Source organism: Melospiza georgiana, chromosome 5 (genome assembly GCF_028018845.1).
Source record: "Melospiza georgiana isolate bMelGeo1 chromosome 5, bMelGeo1.pri, whole genome shotgun sequence".
NCBI classification, from domain to species: domain Eukaryota; kingdom Metazoa; phylum Chordata; class Aves; order Passeriformes; family Passerellidae; genus Melospiza; species Melospiza georgiana.
This window is the reverse complement of record NC_080434.1, coordinates 69,125,911-69,148,049: the sequence shown is the minus strand read 5'-3', so window position 1 is coordinate 69,148,049 and position 22,139 is coordinate 69,125,911. Positions and strand designations below refer to the sequence as shown.

At 51.4% G+C, this 22,139-nt stretch overlaps 1 protein-coding gene across 1 annotated transcript in view; it reads right to left on the bottom strand.

Moving 5' to 3' along the window:
- Positions 1–521, bottom strand: part of LZTS3 (leucine zipper tumor suppressor family member 3) — a 53,840-nt gene extending 53,319 nt beyond the window's left edge. The window contains exon 1 of the mRNA XM_058024074.1: positions 331–521. The gene's annotated coding sequence lies outside the window, so the exon portion shown is untranslated. The remainder of the gene's footprint in view (positions 1–330) is intronic.
- Between the last annotated feature and the right edge of the window lie 21,618 nt (positions 522–22,139).

Below are 22,139 nucleotides of genomic sequence, written 5' to 3'. Positions count from 1 at the left end.
CCCGATGGCCCCGCGGGGCCAAATCCAGGCAGCTGCGACTTTAGGCACAAACACGGCTCCCTCCCCTCCATCACACCCGAAATCGGCGCTGCCAGCCCATCCTCCACCCCACCCCCTCCCCAAAATCCTCCTCCCCTCCCCCCTCCCCAAATCACATCTGGGTGGGTGGTTCGGGCGCGCCAAGCTCCAGCATCAGGTCCCCAAATAATAATCGGATCAAACCTCTCCCTCCGTGCACCCCACCCGCGGGAGACCCCCCCTCATCATCACCCCCATCCCCGTCCCACCTCCCCCCTCTCCCAGTTGCTCCCAGTCGCTTCCCAGCCTTACTCTTGGCGGGGATGCCGGGCAGCAGCGATGGGGCCGCGATCAGGGCTGGTGGCAGCCGGGCGGCCGCTCCCGTCCGAGGGGTCTCATTATCTCATTTTGTCCTGTGTCACCAACACTCGCACTCACACACACACACGCACACACACACTCACATTCACTCGCAGCCACGTTTCCCCCCCCTTCTTGCGGCAAACGGCGGCCAGCCCCGACCCCACCCCCTGTCACAGCAGCAGCCTAACAGCGAGCACCGGCAGGATGGAGGAGGATCTGCTCGCCTTCCCTTTAACTCTTGCCTCGCCACCCCCCAGGACAGGGCTCTGTCCCCGCCGACCCGCCTGGGATGATGCTCGCACCTCCCTCGCCTTGCCGCCGTCCCCCCAGCAGGGCTCCGGGGTGTTTGGGGTGTGCCGGTGCCCTGGTTCTGTCCCCTGCTTTATGCCCCCCAAAAAAGAGCCCCCGAACAGAGCCCGGGGGTGTCTGGGGGGCACGGCTGGGGTTGGAGGGGCTCGGGCAGCCCCGGGGTGGGAGCCAACTCTGCCTGCCTGGATCCACCATGAAAATCCCATTCTGGTCCCTGTTTGCCCCCCATTTCCCTTTGGGGTGGAGGGGGCACAGCCTGAACCCCGATGGGGATGTAAGGTCAGTGTGGGGGAGGAAACAACTTCTCCCATCCCACGGAGAATTCAAGGATCTGAACTGGCAGGGGATGGGGGAAAACTCCCCAAATTCCCTCTGACACGGATGAGCTGAGAAAGGGACATCCAAATGGGCAAGGGCTGAAGGCAGGGCAGCTCCTGACTGTGACACTGCACTGATTCGTCTTCTCCAAGGAGAAATGAGAGGTCCAAAAGGGAAAGGGGAAGGGGAAGGGAAAAAGGAAAGGGGAGGAAAAGGGGAAGGGAAAAAGGAAAGGGGAAGGGGAAAGGGAAAGGGGAAGGGGAGGGAAAGGGAAAAGGAAAAAGTAAAGGAGAGGGAAAGGAAAAGGAAAAGGGAAAGGGGAAGGGGAAAGGGGAAAGGGAAAGGGAAAGGGAAAGGGAAAGGGAAAGGGAAAGGGAAAGGGAAAGGGAAAGGGAAAGGGAAAGGGAAAGGGAAAGCTCATGGTGCTGCCCATGGAGGGGTTGGTGGCACAACGCTCCCAGTTCAGGTCCTGCAGCACACTCTGCTCTCCCCTCAGCCTTTCCGTGGATAGATGGAGGTTGCACCCTTCCTGCTCATCTTCAGGAGTCCCAGGAGGGAGGAAAGAGGCAGGAATTGCTGCTACTGAATTCTGCAGCTTTCCAGTGAAACAGCAGAGCAGGTAATTAATTATTGCTGCTAATGGTGCTGGCCAGGCCCTCGGCTGCTCCCCCAGAACCTCAGGCTGTGAGAATCTCCCTGCACAGGTTGTTGCTGACAGAGCTCCAGGGGCTGTGTGTGATCCTGCTGGGATGGAAAGGGCAGCTGAGGCTCCCTGATTGACTGACAGCCTCTGAGGACCAGGATTACACAGGCTGGCCAAAGCCACCTCTGCTGTGGGTGGGACTCTGCTGCTTCCCACCAGCACTGCCAAGCTGTGGAGCAATTCAAACCCTGCATGGACAACCTGGAGGGGTCTGTCCTGGCCCTCCTGGGCAGCCTGGTCTGCTCTGAGCCTGGCAGTGCTGCCTCTTTTGAGGACCATGCAAAGGTAGGACGTGTCCTACAGGAAGCTCATGGAGATTTTTGTGCTACTCCAGCTTCAGATGCGCCCTGCTCCAGTTGTCACCCCACCACAAATGTCCAGGACTGAGCACCAACCTGGAGCTGCACCTGATGGGAGATGAGCTCCAGCTGCCCTCTGCAAGGGACACTGGAGTGCTCCTGGACACCCTGAGGGAGCCTGCATGAGTCTCCCAACCCAAAATGGGTCATTCCTAGGCTGGGACAGGTCCAGTTTTGCAGCTGAGAATCAGAATCACAGAATCATTTAGGTTGGAAAAAGGCCCCTGAGATCACTGAGTCCAAAAGTTAACCCAGCCCTGCTAAGAGGAGATGCTCTGATGGTGTAACAGCTCCACCAGGCCCAGCATTCTGTCTCCAGCTGCAGCTGTCATTGGACACCCAAGGAAGACCAAAACAGGTCAATATTTCCTCTTGGCAGTCTCCAGCACCTCCAAGGAAGAAGTTTTTGCCAGGTCCAGACATCCCTGGGAGCTGAGAACCCTCAGTGTGCTGTGAGTCCATCCCCTGCAAGGTGCTGCCTCCTTGGGTGGGTTGAAGCCCAGAGCCTGTGGGACACCCCCATTCCCTCCCATTCCAATCACTGAGCCTTTTGATAAGGTTTATCTTGGGACCAGCACTGGGGCTGCAGGATCTTCACTCTCCTCCTCTATACCAATCCCTCTCCAAGTGCTGGCAGATGCAGATCTCCTGTGGCAGGGTGGGGTGAGCTCTCTCCCCAGGGAACAGCACTCTGCCCCCCATCCTCATCCTCATCCTCATCCTCATCCTCATCCTCATCCTCATCCTCATCCTCATCCTCATCCTCATCTTCGCCCTGCTAAAATCCTGAGTGGACTTTGTTTTCCCTTATTTGCTGAGTGTTTTGTGTGCAGGATTTTCACTCTCCCCCTCAACACCAATCCTCCTCCATTCATTGCAGATGCAGATTCCCTATGGCAGGGTGGGATGAGCTCTCTCCCCAGGGGACAGCACTCTGCCCCCACTCCTCATCCTCATCCTCATCCTCATCCTCATCCTCGTCCTCATCCTCATCCTCATCCTCATCCTCATCTTCATCCTGGCCCTACTCAAATCCTGAGTGGACTTTGTTTTCCCTTATTTGCTGAGTGTTTTATGTGCAGGATTTTCACTCTCCTCCTTTACTCCAATCCCTCCAAGTGCTTGCAGATTGCCTGTGGTGGGTTGGGATGAACTCTCTCCCCAGGGGACAGCACTCTGCCCCCACTCCTCATCCTCATCCTGCCCCTTCTAAAACCCCAAATTTGGACTTTGTTTTCCCTTATTTGCTGAGTGTTTTGTGTGCAGGATTTTCACTCTTCCACTCAACACCAATCCCCCTCCATTCATTGCAGATGCAGATTCCCTATGGCACGGTGGGATGAGCTCTCTCCCCAGAGGACAGCATCCTCATCCTCATCCTCATCTTCATCCTGGCCCTGCTCAAATCCTGAGTGGACTCTGTTTTCCCTTATTTGCTGATTGTTTTATGTGCAGGATTTTCACTCTCCCCCTCAACACCAATCCCCCTCCATTCATTGCAGATTCCCTGTGGCAGGTTGGGATGAACTCTCTCCCCAGGGGACAGCACTCTGCCCCCACTCCTTATCCTCATCCTGCCCCTTCTAAAACCCCAAATTTGGACTTTGTTTTCCCTTATTTGCTGAGTGTTTTGTGTGCAGGATTTTCACTCTCCCCCTCAACACCAATCCCCCTCCATTCATTGCAGATTCCCTGTGGCAGGGTAGGATGAGCCCTCTCCCCAGGGGACAGCACTCTGCCCCCACTCCTCATCCTGGCCCTGCTCAAACCCTGAGTGGACTCTGTTTTTCCCTTATTTGCTGAGTGTTTTATGTGCAGGATTTTCACTCTCCCCCTCTACAGTAGTCCCCCTCCATTCATTGCAGATTCCCTATGGCAGGGTAGGATGAACTCTCTCCCCAGGGGACAGCACTCTGCCCCCACTCCTCATCCTCATCCTGGCCCTACTCAAACCCTGAGTGGACTCTGTTTTCCCTTATTTGCTGAGTGTTTTGTGTGCCTTGCTGTGGTGATCATGCTCCAGCCGTTAGCTTGCAGCGAGTCCCTGGGAGAAGGTGCCAACTTTAACATATGCCTGAACAGTTCTTTTCAGACATATACAAACTGGAACAATGCCTCGCTGGGAATATGCTTGTTGGTGCAATTTGCCAACTGTGGCTTCAGATCTGCTCTTTTCAGCACGCACCAACTATTTGTAGACGGTGCAAAAGCCGGGATCGCTGCGTGCAGATGGATGGGGTCTCTTCTGGAAGGATCTCTCCAGGCAAGCAGGAACCAGCAGGGCAGAGAATCCAGGGCTGGGCAAAGACCTCTGAATATCACAAATAATAATCAGATCAAACATTTGGTTTCTTAGAACCTCAGAAGAAAAAAGTCTTTTTTCCCTCTGCTCTGATCTCTGCATTCCCTGAACCATGAACTCGTTCTCACCTTGTGCAAGCAGGACTTTGCTCAGCTCACCCCATTTCCTGGGTTCACACATCTCCCAGTGCTTCCTCCATCACTGGTGTTCACCTTCCATGTAGGACATCATCAGGATGTGACTCTGGTGCCACTCAGGGTGTCACTACTCTGTCACACCCTTGGAAAAATGGGCTGCCCAACCTTGGCTGGCCATTCCCTAACTTCTTCCCATGGGTTTGTAGACACTACAGCAATGTCTGAAGGAAATCTGGGAAGATGATTACAAAGTGGGGCTGGGGTTGTGTCCAGGCTTTCCAATTGGGCAGTGAAGGCCCCGTGGTGATGAGGAGGAGGAGGAATTTTCTCCCCAGCACCGATGAGGATGCAGCTCTGCCCTTGCCCACGTGCCAGCCTTCATCTTGCAAATTCCCAGGGCAGGGATCACTGTGTCCTGTTCCTTGCCCGTGGCACAATGGATGTGGAGGGCAGTGCTGAACTGCCTGTTCCCCATGGAGCGCTGCCAAAGGCAGAAGAGTTTGAGACAGCAAATCATCAAGGGACCATTGTTCAGAGCAGCCTTGGTGGAAATATTTGTGTGTGTGTGTGTGTGTGTGTGTGTGTGTGTGTGTGTGCTGGCATCCAATTTGGCAATGGTTACTCAGCACAAGTGGGCGGCCTGTCCCTTTCTCTCAGCTGGAGTCTCCTCCTCCTCACAGGGACCCAGAAGAGGGATGAAAGGAGAGCAGATGGTTTGGGGGTGCTCAGAAATACCAGTGCCAAAGGCTGTCTCATCATGGCAGGCTGAACATGCTCAGGAGCAAGGAGGTCTCTCCAAGTATTGGGGAGAAGCAGGAGGTCTTTCTTGGGGATATTGATGGTTTTGCTGGATTTTGAGGAGAAGGACCAGAAATTGAGATGTTTGGGGAGTCATGCAAAGAAGGAGAGATCTATGGGTTATGGGGTTCTGTAAAGTTCTCTTTAATTCTTCTTCTCCAAAGGAATTTGAAGAACTGATGTTGGAGATGGGCTTTGGGCAAGGGAGTGACAGAACAAGGGAAATGACTTCCCACTGCCAGAGGGCAGGGTTGGATGGGATGTTGGGAAGGAATTGTTCCCTGTGAGGGTGGGAAGGCCCTGGCAGGATTTTGTGGGCTGGTGTGGAACAACAACTTGTTCTGGTGCCCAGAGAAGCTGTGGCTGCCCCTGGATCCCTGGAAGTGCCCAAGGCCAGGCTGGATGGGGCTTGGAGCCACCTGGGCTGGTGGAAGGTGTCCCTGCCCATGGCAGCAGCGGGATTAAATGACCTATAAAAGACTTCTGCAACTCAAACCAATCAGTGATTTTATGCTCAGGGGACACTGCTGGCTTTGCTGGGCATAACCTCAGGGCTTCCTCCAGGTGAGGGTGCAGGGCTATGAGCCTGGTGAGCTGGCCAAGGCAGGCAGGCTGCAGGTTATCTCCTCTTTCAGCACCACACCAGATCTCTCACAGTCCTTTCATGGAAAAATTCCCATTGAAAGCATCACTGCTGCTCTCTCATCCCTGCAAAAGTGAATGGGGAGATTTGTCCTGACCTCCATCCCCCTCCACAGCTCCTGGCATTTCGCTTTTCTCCAAAGCAACGCTCTGCTGCTAGAATCAGCTGAGATGAAACCGAGCTGGCTCCTACACACCTTGGAACTCAGGCAGGGCTGCTTCCCACACAGTGTCTTTCACCCAAATTAAACAGCTCCCAGCTGAGCCCTGCCATCCATCATGCCAGGCTGCAGGCACAGCTCGGGTTTGGCAGCTTTTACACCTCTATGGGTTCATGTTTAGTGGGGAAAGAGCAAGGAACCTTTTCTTTGGGAGTGTGTTCCAAGGGTGTGCAGCCCTGGAGGCTGCAGGGCATCCTTGGGATCATGCTGGAGTCAGTGGGAGCTGGTTGTTGTTAAAGATAGCAAAGATTGGGCACTGAGGGCTGCTCCTTCGGGAAGGAATCATTCCCTGTGAGGGTGGGGAGGCCCTGGCACAGGGTGCTCAGAGAAGCTGTGGCTGCCCCTGGATCACTGGAAATGCCCAAGGCCAGGTTGGACAGGGCTTGGAGCAACCTGGGATGGTGGAAGGCAGAAAGCCCCAGGTTGGAACTAGATGGTCTTTAAGGTCCCTTCCAGCTGTGACTCTATGATTTCCTGATGTCCCAGATTGCAAGGCAATGTGTGTGCTCTATTCCCATCTGTCAGAGATGGGGCAGTTATCTTCTGTTCATTGGGCAGTTTTTTCTTTATCTCTTCCACAACCAATCCTCTCTCCAGAAGATCTCCTCTGTTCATGGGCCATTAATTATTAATTATCTTCTGTCCATGGCCAGTGAGTGTCCCTGCATGGCTGATCAAATTCCACCATCCCATGGGGAGATGCTCCGCCCAGGGGAGGAGCCAAGCATTCCTACCTGGATACAATCTGAGGTTTGGAACACCCCAGCAGCCTTTCCACTGGATTCCCCAGAGGAACAGCAGCTGCCTCTTCCACTGAATCTTCAGAGGAAGAATACACCTTTCCCCAGAACCCCCTGCTCCAGCAGAACCACAGCTGGCACTGCAGGAGGGCTGCAGCCACAATTCCAATGGGACTGTGCCACCACCCTGACCCACAGTCAGGTTGTGTTCTGAATCTGTCAGTGTTGTTTTGTATCGCTGCATTTTTATTTTATTTTTATTTTCTTCCCTAATAAAGAACTGTTATTCCAATTGCCATATCTTTGCCTGAGAGCCCCTTAATTTCAAATTTATACCAATTCAGAGGGAGGGGGTTTACATTTTCCATTTCAGGGAAGGCTCCTGCCTTCCTTAGCACTTCCTTAGTGTCTTTCCATACCAAGATCCCTGATTTTCAGGCGGCAGTGCTGGACACTCCTGGGTGCAGACTGCCACTCCTGGGGCTGTCACTCCTCAAGGACATTCTGCTGTGTCCACACCAGTGCCAGGTGAGCAGCAATCCCAGCTCCTTGTCTGTGTTGATCTGAGCTCATTTCAGTTTTCCAAGTGGTGTTCAAGGGCTCTGTAGGTACCTGAGGCACCTACAAGGAGGAGGCAGACACAGAATGGGGTCTCCATTGGCATCACCTGTGGTGGAGATCCTTGCTGGAGATAACACTGCATGTTTTGAGGCTGAGGTCAAAACCTCACTGAGTTGAGGTTTTTGTTGGATATTAGGAAAAATCTCCTCACTGAGAGAGTGGTTAATTATTGGAACAGGCTCCTCAGGAAGTGGTGGAGTTGCCATGCCTGGAAGTGTTCAAAAAACGAGATGTGGGGCTGTGTCTTAGCGGGAGTGGCAGTCAGTCAAAGGCTGGGCTTGATCTGGGAGCTCTTTTCCAACCTGAATAATTCTGTGAGTCTAGGACAAGTCTAGTACAAGTGTTTCCATCTACTTGAGGTGGGAGATGGAGTTTGGGCCACCTCAGCTCCCTGTGCCCATATCCACACTCATGCCAGAGAGCCACAGCCAGTTTTCATGTGGACTTCCCTGCAGAGAGGATTTCTGGGGTCATTTTAGCCCCTCTCCTCACACATCTGAGTGGCAGAAGAACATCTTCCAGCTCTTCTTAGTGTAGGCTCTGGGCTCTCCAGATCAGCTACTCCAGCAAGGTGGAAATCTCTGCCTCTTTGCCACAGAAAGGCTTCAGGGCCTTCAGTCCAAATATTTTGGTCCATTTGGGCCTTTGGTCCATCAACATTTTGGTCCAAAACCTAATCTTTACCCTGTTTCTCTATAACATCTGTGTGTCAATTACAGAGATGTTCACTCATCTCTACTAACATTGCTCAAACACTTTCAGGTTTTATAAAGTTCTGGGTTTTAATTTCTGCCAATTTTTAGATAAGCTCTGATAAATCCAAACTGATTTCAAGTTAAAAGATTATCCAAACTGATTTCAAGTTAAAAGATTATTCAAACTTTGAAAGCACTCTAAAACACACTGCAACAAATAATTCCAACATCGTTATCCTGATTTCTACCTTTTTTTTTTTGGGAATCTGCTTCCTTGGCTGGCAGATCCTGCAGCCCCTCACAGTCTGCTTGCTGGAGAGCAGCCTGGGGGAATGACCTTGGCCTCAAATTCCACCAGGAAAGGTCCTTGTAGAACAAGGCTGTTCTCAGAGTCACCGTTTACAGGCATCCTAGGCAACCGCCTTGGGCTTTTTCCAGTCCTCCAGGGAGAAGCACAGCCCCAGAAATCAATAACTGAGCTCTTCTGAAAGTCAGCAGGGCTCTAGGGGGAATCCAAACCACTCTCTCCAGTGCTCTTCTCTCTGCTGAAGGCAAAGGAGGGGTCCCTCCTTTGTGAGAGCCCTGGGCTGGAGCAGCCCTGGTCCCTTGCGCCATCCCCAGGGGTTGGTTTGCTCAGTGCCCACTGTGTCCCATCCTTCTGGGCACTTCTCCCCCCAGAATGGAGCCAGGCAAGGAGAGCCAAGCAGGCTCTGAGGGAAAAACCCCTTCATTTTTTAGTGGAAACAGCACCCCTGAAGCAGGTACAGCAAATCCTTCCCTGTGAGCCCCCAAAACTCATTTCACCTTCAGACATTCTCCCTCACTCTCTATAAAACTGTGATTTCTTTCCTGACTCCAACTGCTCCTTATTCAACATGCAATAACCACCCAGACCCTCCCACATCTGTGCTTTGCCCTTCCCAAATCACACCTACAACTTGCTTTATATCAATTTAACTTATTAATTTTATTTAATTTTCATATTAATTTTATACTTTCATATTAATTTAATTTTATTTTATATTAATTTTATATTTTTATAGAAATTTTATTGTATTCATTTTAATTTTTATTTTATTAATTTTATTTTAAATTTTAAAATTTATTTTAATTCCTCTCCGAGCAGCGCTTTCTCCACATACCCGGAGCTACAAGGCTTCAATTACTGACTTAGAAAGTCTCATTCTCCTGCCTCATTCCCATCCTGCATTTCCCAAAAAAAAAAAAAGACCGTAAAACAGCAGCTGAGGACATCCCTTGGTGCAAAGGCACCTCCTGATGCTGGGACACCACAAAGTCGGATCTTGGGCTGACACATTCTCCTGCCCAAGGACAGGAGCTGGGCTTGGAGCCCAGAGAAGATGTTCCCCTCCCATTAATGGGATGAATTTATGCAGAATTGTGTAGGATACACCTTGTGAATGAAGCCAACCAAGAGGCCGAGGGATGCACCAGCACGAGAGCTCCACATCCCACCAAAGGTCACTCCTGCATCCCCTCCTGTGCCTGTGCTTCCGAGGGAACAAAGTAAATCTGGGAGAAGCTCAGGGAAATGCCACATTTTTAATGAAAGAGAGAAAGCTGACTCATGGCCAGAGATGCAGAAAGGTCAGATGGGTTTGTGCAATAGGGGGGAAAGGGTGAGTGGCTCAAGGATTGACCCCACTTGTGCTGTGAAGAACTTTTGGGGGGGTTCATGGCACTGCCAGAGGAGCTGGGAAAAGGCACAGGGAGAGAGGCAGGGATGGGGAGATGGAGCTGCCTCAATTCCCAAGTTCACCCGTTTTTTTAGCAGTGAGGGTGTTTTACCAGCTGGACAACTTACAATTGGATCCTCTCCCAGTCTTTAAACTGAGCCCATCTGTGTTTTTAAATACTAAGTTTAACCCCAGAAATGATGATACAGACAGAAAAAACCCAGCCTATTAGCCACTTTCGGGAAAGGTCTGGATCCCTTGCACTCCATAACCCCTTGGAAAACACAAGGAACCTCTGCACCTCTCAGAAACAAACCCCAGGATGTTTGAAAATCTGTTTGTGCTGCGTCCAGAGCTGGGCAGCAACAGCTGAAGGTCACAAGCAGTGTATAAATAGAAAGGAGGTTTTGTTGTGACATGTCCATCCGGAGCCATTGCTCCTGGGGATGCCATCTGGGATGGGAGCAGGAGCCTGTGCATCCCCACTGCAGGAAAGAGGAAGGGATTCTGTCCTTGCAAGGATGATACCATGGAAAGGGGGGTGAGAAATACGAGGTTGTAACTTGGCTCCTCATTTTACCGATTTTGGAGAAAAATCAGGGGTGTGATGGAGCTTTGGAATGCAGATTCCTCCTGTGGGGTTTCAATCAGGTACCCAAGCAGGGAGAAGGAAGTTTTTACCCATGGAGAGCATTTTCTGTCTGGGGAGTGGTTTGCAGTGATTGGCCCATCATTTGGGGACCTCAGTGTCCCCATCAGAAGGGTCCTGGTAAGATTTTATTCCAAGCTCTAACCACGTGCTAAAGATCTTTTCTGGCCAAAATCCTGCTTCATTCCATTTCCCTGTTCCGTCCATCAGCTCCCTGTGCCTGACATTAGCCTCCCTCAGGTATTTGGGTGATAAATTCTTCACGGTCTGGATCTTGGTGCAGAACAAAACCACCAGGATGTTGCCTGAAACCCCAGGTCATGATGGCTCTCGAAACACCTGTGGATGTCAGGAAAGAAGGGCAGAAAGCCATGGGGGAGAAACCTCTGGAATCTTGGTAAAACCAGAGGGAATGAGGCACTGGGATGGAAGAGCTTGAGCCAAGGAATGTGGCTGGGCAGGTGAAGGTGTTGCTGATGCAGTTCCTGCAGCTCTTGAGGCAATGAGAGAGGAGATTTTGGCTTTCAGCACTCAGAGATAACTCCTCGTGTTTCAGGAGGGACACAGCCTGTCAAGTTCAGATATAATGGCTGGATGGTGGCCAGAGAGTGTCTCAGCTCTGCTCTGAGGCTCATCCCATCAGGGAAGGAGCAGTGTCCTGTCCTGTCCCAGCACAGGTGAACCCCAGTGAGACCCAGGCTGGGGACCAGCAGAGCTGTGAGTGCTCGGTGAGGGCCCTTTTTGGGGAACCTGACCCTCTCTTGGGAGCAGCTCCTCTGAGAGCAGCCCAATGCTGCCTCCTCCTGCTCCATGATCCCACTCTTGGGAGGTCTCTTTTAGCCTCAAATACAGACCAGGAGCAACACCCTGCCCCCAGGACTCCCCTTTCCCAAGATCCTGGTTGTCTACACCTCTTTGAGCAGGAAATATGAGGATAACTCCCCAAACTACCGACTCCTGCTGCTACTGGGTGGAAGGAATTTGCAGATCCAAGGAAGAGCTGTAGGTCAGGGATGCCCAGAGCCATGGCAGGGTAAATCCAGGGCTTCAGTAGCACAGATGTGCTCCAGCCTCTCCCACTTCAACACAGGCTTGCTGGGTCCACTGTTATCTTCCCACAGAATAATTTTTACCAGGTGATAAGGATGGGATCTGGAAGTCTATTGAAGCAGCTAAAGATGGCTTGTTGGAAACCCATGGGAATAAAAAGGAGAATAATCCCAGCTTTCCTTCTCATCTTGGAGGGAATGACTGCTTCTCCCCCTCCTTGAAGGACAGCTGGTTGTGTGGCATTGTGACCACAGAGAGGAAAATCTTTTCTGTCCTGCCCTCAGTGCTGCTCTGGTATTGGATTGTGTGATGGGTCACTCCTATTGATCACAGCAGGCTAAAAAAGACACAGCCCATAAATAACTCCTGACGTCCCCAGCTGGGCCAGAAATCCTGAGCAAAGGGCTCCTGGGAGAGCTGTTGTTGATATTTCTCTGTCCTTCTCCTCTGGGAAATGCTGGGGACAGGTTTGGCTTGAGCCAAAATGGGCTCAGAGCAATGTCTGTGCAGGAGTTTTCTTAGCACGGTGTCTTGGTTTGGAAAGCCAGGTGTGTGCCAAGGAAGGCAGGAGCCTCCCCTGAAATGGGAAATGTAAACCCCTTTCCTGCAAATTACTGTGAATTTGAAATTAAGGGGCTCTCAGGCAAAAAAATATGGGAGCAGGAATAACAGTTCTTTAGTAGGGAAGAAAATAAAAAAAAATAAACAAGGCTGTGATACAAAACAACACTGACAGAGTCAGAACCCAACCTGACACCCTGTGGGTCAGGGTGTTGGTAGCAGTCCCATTGGAATTGTGGCTCAGCCCTCCTGCAGTGTCAGGGGTGGTTCTGCTGGAGCTGGGATCCTGTAGAAGGGTGTAGCCTTCCTCTTGTGAGAAACAACTGCTCATTTTGAAAATTGAAAAAGGTTACTTAAACCTTAACAAAAATACAACAAAGGATTACATAAGGAAAAATTCACAGCACTGGGAACTGCCCTCATGGATATCACACAGCCAGTTCATCTTCAGGATGGATGCTCAGTCTTTTATACCCCTGGGGGTAGCATCAGCCAGCCCTGGTCCCTCCCAGAGTCTGTCATTCAGCTCTTCCGTGCCATTTATCAGTGCAAACTGCTTTCCTGTAACTGGATTGGGGTCAGGTGTTGCCCTGCCTCACCCCCTGAGCACCCCCAAGCTTTTCCATTCCCACTGCCCCGTGCCAGGGACACCTGTGCAGCTTCTCTGTACCTGTCCTGGACAGCCCAGGCTGTGTGATGGCAGCAATACAGGGGGAAAGGGAACTGTGGGGAGAGCAGAGGACATCTAAACCACAACAACGTAACCATACATCATTAAAGCTTTTCTTAATATTCACACAATTGTCATCCCTTAATTGCAAGAGCAAATAATCTCATTATCCATCTATAACACTTTGAAGATCCAGTGGAAGAAGAGGCAGCTGCTGTTCCTCTGGGAAATCCAGTGGAGAAGCTGTGCTGGTGTCCCAGGATCTCCAGATTATATCCAGGTAGGAATGCTTGGCTCCTCCGCCTGGGGTCACATCTCCCGATGGGATGCTGTAGCTCTTATCAGCCATGCAGTGACATTCAATAGCTGTTATCAGCAGATATCTCCCTGGAGGGAGGATTGGGTGTGGAAGAGACAAGGAAAACTGCCCAATGAACAGAAGACAGCTGCCATCCAGATGGTAGAATACAAATAAAAGCAGAATATGAACTAAAATTTGCTAGCCAATCCAGGACACAGAAGCTGGGTTATCTCAGTCCCTGACCCAGCCCTGCCTGGCAGAGCCTCAGCAGCCAGGCTGGGATGGGGCACTGCTGCTGCCAGCCCTGGGTTAAGGCAGGGAGGCAAAGGTGGCTCTGCCCTGCTCTCCCTCCCCAAAGTGAGTCATTATGAAATAGAGACTTTAGGAGTTCACTGGAGTTAGCAATAGGAATTAAGCATTTCAAGCTCAGCTTGTAGAATTACGTGAATTTTAACTTTTTTACCTAAGAAACTTCTGCTATGGTACAAAGGACACAGGAAAATGCAAATTTCTGAAGCTTCTTGCATAAAGAAGAATACTAGGAGAAGACTAAAGGATGCAAGGAACTCAGATCAAGGGGCTCTTTTGTTCTCAGCCTGCCCTCTGAACCCATGGAATGCACAATTTTGGCACAAGGAACTGTAAGAAACACACAGCAGGGAGCCCAGAGTGGGGGCTCAGATTGTGCCCCCCCCCAAGGAAACAGCCCCAGATGGTTCTGGGGTGGAGGAGCACAGCCTGGTCCCTGCAGGGCACCAGGGACCCACCCAAAATCCAGGCCAGGACAGCAGCAACCCCTCCTTAAAGCTCTTCCTGATGCTCCACCAGGTCCCAAGTGCTCTGCGTGGCCTGAGCACGGTGAGGGACACGTGAGAAGGGGAGAGGACATGGCCTGGCACCGTCCCTCTCCCTCCTCCCCCCCTTCCCTTGTTTTTACACTGCTGAAAAACAAAATAAAGCATTCCCCACGTAATGATGGTTTGGCCAGCAGGTCAAGCCAAGCATGACAGAGCTCATTCTGGAGCTGGGGTCAGGCAGAAAATTCCCTCAGTGCCAGTCCAGTGAGGCCCCCCCAGCATCCTCTGGCTGCTCACACCCTCCATGCCCTGGGTTTTGGGGGGCTGTGGGGGGATCCAGCCACTGCAAAAGAGACTTTGGGAGCAGCCCCGTGCTGGTAACTCCCAGCCTTGGGGGCATTTCCCACTTTATCAGAGCCCATGGCAACATTTCTGCCTGATCCAAGAGTTTTCTCAGCTTGCAGCGTTTTGCAGGGCACGCTGTGTCCTGCATTTCCCTGGCAGTGAGGAGGAGGAGGAGGAGGAGGAGGAGGCTGGAAATGACTCTGCTGGAGCAGGAGAGCTCCAGGGGCAGCCAGGAGCTGCAGGTGCCTTGCAGGGGAGCCAGGCTGGGGCTGAGGAAGCTCCAGAGGCCTGATGCAGAGCCCAGGGAATAAAACCCATCCCGTTGCAGGGAGATGGAGAGCCAGGCAGGCAGGGGAAGGTTTATTTAGAGAAAGAGCCGTGGGCTGGCAGCCCACAGCAGGCTTTGAGCTGCTGATCTGCACGTGCCACGCTCGGGGGCGGCTGGGGGAAGGAGTCCACTATTAAAAGCCTGGCAGGAGCTCTGCTGAATCCTGCTGGAGCTCGGGGAGGGCCTGATCCAGCAGGATGCCACCTCCAGAGTCACCTCATCTGACCCTGGGACCAAAGCAGAGACAAACCCAAGATCGTCCTCTTTTCTTCCAGGGGTGCACCTGGCACTGGTGGGGAGCACCAGCAATTCCTGAGTTCTTTAAAGGATTAAAGTGTAAGATTTAAAGATTTAAAATGTGTCCAGAGATCCACATAAGCCCCGAGCATCTCCTGGGAAAGGCTGTGCTGTAGGGAGGGATACTCCGGAGAGGATGGAGCTGTGCAGATTCCCACCCTCCTGAGCTGGGTGCACCTGGCACTTGTGGGGAACACCAGCAATTCCTGAGTTCTTTAAAGGGTTATCCAAGATTTAAAATGTGCCCAGAGATCCCCATAAGCTCTGAGCATCTCCTGGGAAAGGCCGTGCTGAAGGGAGGGATGCTCTGGGGAGGATGGAGCTGTGCAGACTCCCACCCTCCTGAGCAGGGCGCAGCCTGAAACACCAACGATCCTCGGCATTAATGGTGATCCGGGCACTGAAGCCATCCCCTTTCCACTCCTCATCCCTCCAGACACCTCCCAGCACAGGATAATCCATCTCCTTCCCTCTCCATTAACCAAGCCCTGCTCGGGGAGGGCTCTGTCCGCAGTCATTAAGGTGGAAATTCCTCCTGCAGCCAAGGGCAATTCCCGGCTCATTAACACCCGGCAGGAGAGAGGGAGGGCACGGGAAAATCATGCTGGGTGTACCAGGGGGTGCCATGGATGGGGACACGGATGGGGGCACAGTGCTCGGAGCTTTTGGGATCTCAGGGTTCGTGTTTTGGGGTGAACCCCATCTGTTTGCATTGGAACGGGGGGAATCAGCTCAGAATAATGGATTGGTCACCCTAAAGGACTTCTGGTTCTGCCATGGGAAGGGAACATTCTCTGATGTCTTGTGAAGGCTGACCTAGAGCAGAGACTGGACAGAGCTATTTATTCTTATAAAGCAGAGATTTATTTTTTATTCTTATGAAGCAGAGATTTATTAGGAGGCCTCAATGGATGCACCTTGGGCAGCACAAGAGCCCAGCCAGGGCTGCACCCAAGATGAACCAAAATGATCACAAAAGGGACTCAAGATGAACCCAAAATGGTCATAAAACGAACCCAAAATGGTCCCAAAATGAACCCAAGATGAACCTAAAATGATCACAAAATAAACCCAAGATGAACCAAAATGGTCACAAAAATGGACGCTGGTCATTGGGTCTCAAATTTTTGTAAGTTCTGCTCCATTTGCATATTGGAGTTAATTGTCCAATTCCAGCCCCAGCCCATGCAGTCCCATCCTTCTTGTTTTTCTCTCTTCAGCCCACGGTGTTTGTGCTCTTGGGGCTGAGATTTGGATCATTTGTCCTTGGTGCCCAGCTGGAGCAGGAATTGTTTTGTCTCCCTGCTCTGTGCACAGAGCTCACCATCCCCTCATATGACACCCAGACCCACACACTAAAGCAGCATAGAATCTGAAAAATAGAAAAGCCAAAGGCATCACCCTTATACCAGATATTTGCTCCAAGCCCTGTCCAAGCTGGCCTTGGGAAGCAAGATGAGATGCGAGGAAGGAATTAACACCACCAGGAATGAACAGCAGGGCCAGATGGGCTGCAGCAGGACCAGAGCAGGAGCCCACCTGAGCACATCAACCTCCCCTGGACAAGGAAATTCTGACACAGCTCAGAAGAAAAGTGGCCATTTCTTGCCCCAGGCACTCACCTGGCACCTGCAAAACCCATCCCAGATGTGCAGAAGCAGGGAGTGCTGCTGTCAGAGGGATCAGGCAGCTCCAGGGCTGTGGTTTTGTGTCTCTGGGACCCGCTCCTCCTTTGTCCTCACAGCTCAGGTATTGTATTGTGGGGTGCCCCACGGCAGGAAGGAATGATGAATCTGACTCCATGTTCTCACAAGGCTAATTTATTATTTTATGATACTATATTATATTAAAGAATACTATACTAAACTATACTAAAGAATACAGAAAGGATACTTACAGAAGGCTAAAAAGATAATAATGAAAACTTGTGACATAGCTTGGCCCCAGTTGGCCAAAGAGTGAAAACAACTCCCAGCAGAATGCAATGGAACGATCACCTGTGGGTGAACAATCTCCAAACACATTCCACATGAGCACTGCACAGGAGAAGCAAATGAGATAAGAATTGTTTTCCTTTTCTCTGAGGCTTCTCAGCTTCCCAGGAGGAGAATCCTGGGCAAAGGGATTTTCCCAGAAAATGTGAATGTGACACCCAGGAGCTGGAGGGAGGATGCTGAAGGACCTGCCAGCCTCACCCCACGGGGCTCTTTTGAATGCAGCAAGAAATCCTTGGAAATACATTAAAGGAACAGTTTCCCATAACCTTTCCTTCTCAATAAGGGTAGAGGTGCTTTTCCTACCCTGAGTTTATCTGCAGGAGGTGACAAAAAGGAAAAAAAAAAACCCCAAATTTGTGGTGTTTACCCTGAAAACACAAGCCCTGGTGCAAACCCCACATTCTGGATGATCATTCCTATATCCACTCCACCAAAGAACAAAGCTGCTCCTCCAGCAGGGACTCAACCCCAGAATCTCAGATTTTTCTGGCTTGGAAGGGACCTTACAGCCCATGCAGTGCCACAGGCAGGGACCATCCGTCTGCTCCTGCCTCTCTCACAAGGATGTGCTGTGCCACAGCCTCCAACAGCCACCTGGGATGGAGGAGGGGAATGCAGGGTCATTAGTGCACAGAGGAGTGAGGCCAGGAGGGCTTTCGTGCCTCAGCATCTTGATTGAAATGGGTTTCCCATCCTCCTCCCCCTGCTCCCAAGCCCAGGCTCCTTCAAGGGCATCTCCTGGCTTGGTGCTGTGCACTCTGCATCCCCCATGAACCACTCACATGTCTTTAATTAAATGTCAAGATATTCGGGTTGGTTTTTTTTACCTTTTAAGTGGCCTCTGCTCAGAAAGATTCATGGAGAGCTCAGCTACTGTGTGGGTGGGAAAATTGTGGGGAAACTGTGATCACAGCCAGGCAGGATCCCTGAAATCCTTTGGGGTGGTTATTTGGAAGGCTGGGTATCAGGGAAAGGTTCTTCCCCCAGGGAATGGGCACAGCCTGAGGCTGCCAGAGCTCCAGGAGGGTTTGGACACCACTCCCAGAGACACGGTGGGGTTGTTGGGCTGTCTGTGCAGGGCCAGCAGCTGGCCTGGATGTTCCTTCCAGCTCCATGGTTCTGTGATGTGCCAAACACAGCTGGAGGTGCAGCTCCTCCACCTCCAAAGCCAGGACTGGTCCTGGGGCATCACCCCTGGAGGAAGCCAGCACTGTCCTGCACCAGTGTGGGACATCCTGAACGACCCAAACTGCTTCCCTGCAGCAAAGGGACCCTCCAGGGGTCTGGGAACATCATGGATTCCCAGAATTCCAGATTGATTTGAGGTGGAAACAATCTTGAAGTTCATCCCATTCCACCCCCTGCCATGAGCAGGGACACCCTCCATCATCCCAGGTTGCTCCAAACCCTGTCCAGCCTGGCCTTGGACATTTCCAGGGATGGGAATTGCACAGCTGAGGCACTTCCAGCCGTTTTTGTCCCCACACTGAGTCCCCTGGAGTCTCCTCCTCCCCTGTTGTGTTTCCCTGTTCAGATCTCCCTGGGGGAAGCCAGCGCTGTCCTGCACCAGTGTGGGACATCCTGAACGACCCAAACTGCTTCCCTGCAGCCAAGGGCAGCCTGGCATGGCCCTCCAGGGGTCTGGGGACATCATAGATTCCCAGAATCCCCAAATCTCAGAATCCCAGACTGGTTTGGGGTGGAAACAACCTTGAAGCTCATCTCATTCCACCCCCTGTCATGGGCAGGGACACCTTCCACAGTCCCAGGTTGCTCCAAGCTCTGTCCAGCCTGACCTTGAGCACTTCCAGGGATGGGAATTGCACAGCTGAGGTGTTTCCAGCCTTTTTTGTCTCCACACTGAGTCTCCTGTGTGCTTCCCTGTTCAGGTCTCCCAGGGAAAGGCGCAGTGTCCGACATGGAGAGCTGCCAGATGCTCTTTTTGCAGCTGATGGAGGGCTGCATGCCGAGTGCTGGCACTCCCAGAGGATGTTTCTGTACAGTTTGTCCTCCCAAGGAGAGCTGGAGATGAATCAGGAGAGGAGGGAGCAGGGCAGGAAGCTGCAGGCAGGACACATTCATCACCTCCATCCTCCTTGGCCAAAAACCTAAAAACAGCTCCTGTCCCAGGCCACCCACATCCTGACCCACCCTGCTCCAGGTCCCTGCCCCAGCCTCAGACCTGGCCAGGGTCAGTGTTTCACCTGGGAAAAGCCTTTTTAAATCTTGATAAAATTTTAAATCTCAGTGTAAATCCTGCAGAGGTGGCAGCAGAGGGGATTTGGGATGAGATGTGGTTTTGTTACCTTCTGGGGAGCCCACAGTTGAGCCAGCTTCAAATCAGAGAAATTTAGTGCTCCAAACCAACCATAATTTCTGCTGGAAAGCACTCAGGGAGGTTTCTCTGGTGGTGATTGAGGAAGGCAATGAGGCTGGAGAGGGGCTGGGAACACAAACCCTGTGAGGAAGCCCTGAGGGAGCTGGGGGTGCTCAGCCTGGAGAAAAGGAGGCTCAGGGGTGCCCCCATCACTCTGCACAGCTGCTGAAAGGTGCCTGTGCTCAGCTGGGGCTGGGCTCTGTCTGCAGCAGCACTGACACACCCAGAGCACACAGCCTCGAGCTGTGCCAAGGGAAATACAGGCTGGGTATCAGGGAAAAGTTTTTCACAGAAAGGTGATAAAGTTCTGAAATATTCTGCCTGTTTGGTGGTGGAGTCCCCATCCCTGGGTGTGTTTAACAAAGCCTGGATGTGGCACTGGGGGCCAGGGTTGAGTTGAGGTGTTTGGGCTGGGTTGGACTGGATAATCTTGGACTGGATGATCTGGTCATTCTGTGAATTCTCTGAATTCAGAGATTATGAGCAGGCAGCTGACTCCAGCCTGGACTCCCATCCATGTCCATGTCCATGTCCATGTCCATGTCCATGTCCATGTCCATGTCCATGTCCATGTCCATGTCCATAGGCTGTAGTGGGATCTGACATATTCCATCTGCACAAACACCAGAATTCAGGTGAGGAGAGAGCAAAATAAGGAGAAGAAATGGTGCCTGTGTCTGGCTGGGAGGCTCAAGGCCCAGGGAGAAGGAGCCTGGAGGGAAACACCTCCCATCTTTGGTTAAACCCTTGAAAATGTCCAAATGCTTGAAGATAAAAGTTTCAGATTCTAGAAACTCCTTAGGTGGGCTGCCAAAAGGACATGAGCAGTGTCTGGACTCCCAAAACTGGAGTGTTGGTGTCACCCCAGTGGGAACCACGAGCTCCCCTGGGCTGCTCAGCCTTGGTGGGGCTGCTCCTTCTCCCCAGTGCACTTTGGGCACTGGGTTGTCTGGGAGGCATCACAGCTCCTCTGGTGGTGGGATCTCATTATGTGATGAGCTGAACATCTGGATTAAAATAGATCAAACAGTCACTAAATCCTAAATAAGCCTGGGAGCTCAGCGGCAGCCATATGCTTCCTACTGACAAGCTCAAAAAAACCCCATCTCTCCTTGCCATTACCTCACACTGCAGCAGTGTTTTATCCTCCTCCAAGCCAGCTCAGGGACAAACCTCCCAGCTCTGGCCATCCTCTGGTCCAGCAGCCTGAGGCTCTTTCAGGAAGTGATGCCTGGAAATGGGAGCTCACCTCACTGTGCAAAAGATCTGCTGATGGGAATGAAAGGAGTAATACTCAAAGGAAGATGAAAAGGGAAGAAAACCAGAGCTTTGTTGTTTAGCATTCAAAGGATGCTAAATGCCCCTTAGTTGTTTAGCATTCAAAGGATGCTAAATGTCCCTCAGTGTTTGGGGTTTTAGGAAAATCCGGTAGGAACACAGTGAATTTTGATGTTTTGTTGTCTGCACCCTTCTGGGGCCAAGAGGAAAGCGGAGGTCAAGTGGCTTCCAAGAGCTGGATGGAGAGGATGGAGGGTGGGATGGACCCAGGGGTGCTGCAGGAGGATGCAGGACTCATGGAGTGTTTGGGTTGGAAGGGGTCTTAAATCCCATCTCATCCCACCCCCTGCCATGTGCAGGGACACCTCCCACTATCCCAGATTGCTCCAAGCTCTGTCCAACCTGGCCTTGGACACTTCCAGAGATCCAGGGGCAGCCACAGCTTCTCTGGGCAGCCCAGGGCCTCCCCACCCTCAGAGGGAAGAATTTATTCCCATTTATTCCCATCTAAATCTCCCCTTTTCAGGGCAGACTTGAGGGAGGACTCAGGGATAACAAATCACAGCACAGCCTTCACCCCCTGGGAGCACAAAAACAAGGGGTGGCCACTGCCTTTAGGTCATGCTCCTCACTCAGCTAAGCAAGACAAGGGCTAAGGTCCTGGGAGGCCTTGGAAGCCTTGTCCTGGAGCTTTTTTTAGCCCTTTTCAGCTGATTTTAGCTGAAACAGCACATTGCCCAATGGTCAGACGAGCATTGCTGTGGCATTCACATTCCCTGAACGTGATTTCTTCACCCAGGGTTTTCTCCTGGGAAGCTGAAAGGCAGTGAGAGGCCTCAGAGAAAAGGAAAACAATTCTTATCTCATGTGCTTCTCCTGTGTTGTGCTCATGTGGAATGTGTTTGGAGATTGTTCACCCACAGGCGATTGTTCCATTGGATTCTGCTGGGAGTTGTTTTCACTCTTTGGCCAATCAGGGCCAAGCTGAGTCTGGACTCTGGAGACAATCAGTTTTCATTGTTATCTTCTTAGCATTCTGTCTGTATCCTTTCTGTATTCTTTAGTATAGTTTAGTTTAGTATTATTTAATATAATATAGTATCATAAAGTAATAAATTAGCCTTCTGAGAACATGGAGTCAAATATTTCTCTGTCTGCTCCAGGGTGCCCTGATCCCCAGGGCAGCACTGACTTCGACCCTCATTCATGGAGAAAGTTTCCCAGATTTCAAGATAGACTGGAATCCACAAAAGTGTGAAATAAATTATAGAGAGCAGTGTAGGTGTATCCCTTGGTGAGAAATTTGGGTTTTGGGATTTTTAGTGTGTTGTGGATGGAAGCAAGATGGAGGGCACAGGGTGTCATCCTCATCCTGGGTTTCTCCTTCATGCTGCTTCTTCCTCCTTCTTCTTGGGTTTGGGTGGCATTTTATAATTGGGCAGAAAAGTCTGCATTGCAGCTCTTTGGGGTCAGTTATTGGGTTAAAAGGGAAAATAATCCAGGTGTCAGGTCTTAATTGGATAGTTTAGTCTTAAAAGCCCTTGTACCAAGAGATTGTTGGCCATT